Below are 6,000 nucleotides of genomic sequence, written 5' to 3'. Positions count from 1 at the left end.
AATAAACAAAATTGTTCAAGAAGAAAAACCAAGTGTAAGCCAAGATCTCAAGTTGTTGATGCTAAGTCCCATAATAGTTGACAATTCTTCCCTTAACCGAGAAGTCCTCTGGTTCCTTGAATTTGATGGGTCAGTCAACAAATTAGGGGCAGGAGCAGGGGTTTGGATACATAACAAACAAAACAGTCATGCAGAGGGCCGAGCCTATAGGCTAAACTTCAGGTGCACCAACAATATGGCAGAATATGAAGCTCTTTTACTAGGCCTCAAACTAGTAAAATCCTTACAAGCCACAAAAGTTTCAATCCTAGGAGACTCAGACCTAATTATCCAACAAGTAAAGGGAAATTTTGTCACCAATGAAAAAAGACTGAGATCTTATAGGTCTGCTGCTGCTGAAATACTAAATTCCTTCACTGAATTTCAAATTACCAAAATTTCTAGAACCCATAATCTTCATGCTCATAGTTTGGCCACATTTGCAAGCACTTGTAAACTACCTTTTGAACCCAAGCATTGCTTTACAGCTGAGATAAAACACAGACCTTTTGTCCCAAACAATTTCAAGGATTGGCAAGTGTTTGAGGATGATATACAAATAAATAATTTCTTGACTTTGCAGCAAGAATTTTCAGGACTAAACATTGATACACAGGCTGCAAGTGATTCACAAACACTAGGTGAACAACGCCAAACAAATATTTCACCCAAAACAGCAAACCAAATGCTACATCCAACAATTTTTAACAAAGAAAACATACAAGAAATTAAACAAATCAGTTGGGAGGAAATAGCTGATGCTAAAGCTGAAGTTATACAATTGAAAGACAATTTTCTTCCAACAGGCCTCACTCCTTTGGAAGATATTTTTGACTCAAATGATATTCTTAGGAAGCCAAAAATGCAGCCCCTCAATGCTGCCATAGAAGAATGTAACATTGGAACTGTTGAACAACCCAAAATAATAAAATTGTCTGCTTCCTTACCTCCTGACCAAAAGCCCAAATATGTTGACCTTTTCAAAGAATTCCAAGATGTCTTTGCATGGAGCTATGAGGATTTGAAATCATATGACACCTCTGTCATTCAACATACAATCCCCCTCAAGCCAAATCAAAAACCCTTTAAACAAAAATTGAGGAGAATCAATCCTATGCTTCTCCCATCAATGGAGCAAGAGGTACAAAAAATGTTAAAGCTGGCATCATAGCACCAATCAGGTTTTTTGATTGGATTTAAAATTTGGTCCCTACAAGAAAGAAAACTGGTGAAATAAGGCTTTGTGTTGATCTAAGGAACTTGAATCAAGTGTCCCTAAAAGATAATTACCCCTTACCCAAGATGGATCACATCTTGCAAAGAGTAGTGGGGGCCTCAAGAATTTCTTTACTTGATGGATTCTCAAGTTTCAACCAGATCCTAGTTCACCCTGATGATCAGGACAAAACAGCATTCACAACCCCATGGGGAACCTTCAAATATGTCAAAATGCCTTTTGGGTTGAAAAATGCAGGAGCTACCTTTCAAAGAGCAATGGATATTTCTTTTGCCAAAGAGATTCATGATTTCCTTGTGGTTTACCTAGATGACCTTACACCATTTTCAAAATCTGACTCTGAACATTTGAAACATCTAAGGCAAATATTCATAACTTGTAGGAAATATGGAATTTCCTTAAATCCCAAGAAATCCCTGTTTGGTTTGGAAGAAGGCAAGTTATTGGGTCATATTATTTCAAAGCATGGTATTAGAATTGATCCAGACAGAATACAGGCCATCCTACAAATGCCTCATCCAAGAAATGTAAAAGAATTGCAAGCCTTCTTGGGTAAGATCAACTTCCTAAGGAGATTTATCCCAAACTTGGCAGAATTGATCAGATTACTTAATAACATGCTTAAAAAGGATTCTAAGGTAAAGTGGACTGTGGAAGCAAATCAAGCGTTTGAAGGAATCAAACTAGCCCTCACCCAAACCCCAGTCCTGACAAACCCTCAATTTGATAGAGACTTCATTATATTTTCCTTTGCTTCCCAACACACAATTGTTGTTGTCTTGTTACAAAAAGATGATCAAGGGAATGAAAAACCTATTGCTTTCTTTAGCAGAGCACTAAGAGATGCACCTCTCAAATACCAGATCATGGAAAAACAAGCTTATGCTTTAGTCAAAGCCATCAAAGATTTCAGAATTTACATCCTATACTCTCATGTCATTGCCTATGTACCAAATGATATTGTCAAGGATATTTTGACTCAAGAAAATTTAGAGGGTAGAAGAGGAAAATGGATTGCAAACATCTTAGAATTTGACATTGAGATAAGACCTACAAAACTGATAAAGGGCCAAGGTTTGGCCAAACTAATGTCTGAAACAAATTTCCAAGCCCTAGACATAAATCAAATGGACAATGAACCGGAGCTGGCGACTCCAAAGATCAATGTAGCCTTTGAACAATCCTCTTGGTATTCTGATATATGTTATGTGTTGCAAAACCTATGTGCTCCCCCAGGATTGTCCAGAACTAAATGTAGGTTCCTAAAAATGAAAGCTTCAAGATTTTGTGTCATGGATGGCAATTTGCTTTGGAAAAACCATGAGGGTATATTGTTAAACTGCTTAATTGAGAATGAGACTAACAATGTCATGAAAGAATTTCATGCAGGTGATTGTGGTGGACACTTGTATTGGAAGTCCACTGTGGATAAGATACTGAGGGCTGGTTACTATTGGCCCACTTTGTTCTCTGATGTTAAAAATTTCACTACCTCATGCCATAAGTGTCAAATGTTTGAGGGAAAGAGAAAGTTACTGCCACTTCCTTTGAGGCCTATTGCAACAGAGAGACCTTTTCAACAATGGGGCTTGGATTTCATTGGGGAAATTCATCCCTCATCTTCAGGCCAACATAGATGGATCCTCACAGCCACAGACTACTTCACCAAATGGATTGAGGCCATCCCATGTAGACATGCAAATGATTCAACTATCATTCAGTTTTTGGAGAATAACATATTGTCTAGATTTGGTTGCCCCAACAAGATAATAACAGACAATGTTGTTGCTTTTAGATCCAAGAAGATGGTGAACTTCTGCCACAAATTTCATATTACTTTGGGCCATTCCACTGCATACTACCCTCAAGGAAATGGCCTAGCTGAATCATCAAATAGAAGCCTTGTAAACATCATAAAGAAGGTGTTGGAAGAAAATAAGAAGAATTGGCATAAGAAGCTTGTGAATGCCTTATGGGCAGATAGACTAACAACCAAGAGATCCATTGGGGTCAGCCCATATGAGTTATTCTATGGATTAGAAGCCAAATTTCCTTCATCACTAGGGGTTCCTGTTATGAAACTGCTTCAAGAAAGTCAAGCTGAGCCCAATGACATGCAAAGAAGGATCAATCAAATAATATGTTTGCAGCAAACTAGAGACCAAGTTTATAGCAGAGTTCAAGTTTTACAAGAAAAGTTAAAGAAAGCTTTTGATAGAAGGACTAAGGCTGAAGATTTCAACATTGGTGACAAAGTCCTCAAGTGGGATTCAAGAAGGGAAGATAAAGGAAAACATGGAAAATTTGTTTCTCTGTGGAGAGGACCATTTGTTATCCAAGCAGTGCAAGGAAACAACACTTACTTCCTAAAAAATCTGGATGAAACTGACTTGGATGAAGGTCCTGTGAATGGCAGGATGTTGAAGCACTATTTTGACTACTTCCCATGCATATAGTTTGACTCTCCCTTGTACATTATAGGGTGTATATATTACTTTCTGTTAACATGTATAAAATGCAACTTCCCAAGTTTTGTAAGTTATCAGCAAAAGGCAAATAAGTTCAGAGATCTACCAAGATGGGAAGGGCACAATTTTGAGATTTCAAGGAGGAAAACTCCAAGTTTTGGTAAAAGAAGTAAAGGGCCAAGGCATTCTGACCTGCTATTCTTGGTCTTTCAAATGGAAAAACCATCCCCATGTGGAGCCACTGTTAGATACCTATACCAATAGGTTTCATATTTCATGATTGGCAATGAAAGTTCCAAATATGCTCTGCTTTGGTGATGCAAAGATCCCATATTTCCATGAGAATGCAATATGTGTACATAGCTTGATGTTGACTGAATTTTGGATGGATGGTCCAACAGCCTAATCTGGATCATGCCATGTTTCAATTTCTTGACATAAGAATAGAGAAAGAAGCCTGTCCAAACTGCTTAATCTTGGCAGGCCAGTAGTTAGGTAGAGAATTAAGGTTCCCAACTGTTTAATCTGGGGCCTTGGAGGTAATAAGGTTAGTTGTAGATAGAAAAGCAAAGAAAAGAAGCAAAAAGAAAAGAAAAGAACAATTGATGGTTTGCTAGTCCAAGTGCACCCTCTATGAAGAAACAAAAAATGCTAGGCAAGTAGATGGGTAGGTAGATGGGGTTGCAGAAGTGTCAACTCTTTTCAATTTTGTTGGTCTAAAAGCAAGAAAACTTCATTGGATAGAGAAGCTCCTTCTCTCTATCATTTTTGCAGCATCACCATGGAGCATGTCTAACTTCCCAAGTTTCCCTATCTGAAAATCTTGCTAACATCCTATGTTTACTTGTATATATGCCATTTCCACATTTCTTGTGCAAAAATCTTTTCATTTTGATCTACTCTCTGAACTAAATTAATTTCATCTGAAGCTTAGTGTTTTACCCCCCTCATCCACCTTTTCCACTCATACTAACTACTAATCTATCACTATTTAACTCCCTATACCCCCTATTCCCCCTATTACTATGTAAATTATGCAAAAAACCCAAAAAATCTACATATTCCCTTCCCCGAGCATTATAGCTTTATGATTGGCTTTAAATATTTTCAAGCGCTAAAACATTGAGCGCGACCCAAAGAGCGCTGAAAAATTAATCTTGGGATTAATCCGAGATCTGCTTGGATTAATAACCTAAACCCTCTTTGTAAATAAACCTGTGCAAAATCCCTTTTTAACACGTAACTCTGTAAAAACCATAAAAACCCACTTTTTATAATGTTCCGCCGGGCACATATTTCATAAAATAATATTATTTTATTATCCCCGCCCTTCCATATCATCGGGCCAACTCTGCCTCCCGCCAACCGTCGGATCTGGGCTTTCCCATCCGACGGCCCTTATCAATTTCGGCATGGCCCCGATGTACTGCCGTTATCTTCCAAAAAATGACGTCCGCTGACATACACACGGGGGCACGCGTCGCCATATTACTGGATCGGGCCAGCCTCTGACAATCCCGCTTCCGTATGAATAGCGGTGCGATATGAAACTGCTTACCACTCCCGGTTTTCCGCTGACCGGTCATGCCAACGTCACGCCACCTCACCGCCGCATCAGCGCCCCCGCCCGCCATCGCTCCGAGCTGTCACGCCACCTATGCAGTCCCCGTGGACCACTCACAGGCCGCCACGTCACCCGATGACATCATGCTGACATCACCCAACCCTGACCCCACCTGATGACGTCATGCTGACGCCATCCAAATTTTCGCGCCAACGCCAAAAAGTCCATATTTGGCCGAATTTTGCCATTTTTGCCCATTTTTCTATGTTTTTCTGCTCGGCCGCCTGCATGTATTTTCACGTCCTTTGCTGCCGCACCTTGCCAAGACCATTCAGAGCTGCTGCTGCCCAGAATTCGACTGCAACCAAGCTCAAATACCGCCATTAAACCAGGTATTTGTCAATTCCCCAACTACACGCTCTGTTTCGTCCTGCATTGTTAAAAAACCATTAAAATTTACCATTTTCCCTGGAGAAATAGGCCCGCTACACCTTAAAACCAATCCCATCAGTTTTTAACCAGCCAATTGTGCCCAATTATACCCCTGTTGCTCTGAAACAGGCTGTAATTCAGCAAATTACTTGACCTACCACGCAGGACGGTATTTCTCCCAAAAATAGTCGAAATTTAACCCAAATTCGCTTGCAAAACATGGATACACCAGTAGCACCTGTTGCCCTGAATATTGCTCC

This window comes from Pinus tabuliformis, chromosome 5_2 (genome assembly GCF_031772625.1).
Source record: "Pinus tabuliformis cultivar Carrire ecotype Pingquan chromosome 5_2, CPIR1, whole genome shotgun sequence".
Lineage (NCBI taxonomy): Eukaryota > Viridiplantae > Streptophyta > Pinopsida > Pinales > Pinaceae > Pinus > Pinus tabuliformis.
The sequence above is the reverse complement of the archived record's forward strand: the minus strand, read 5'-3'. Positions refer to the sequence as shown.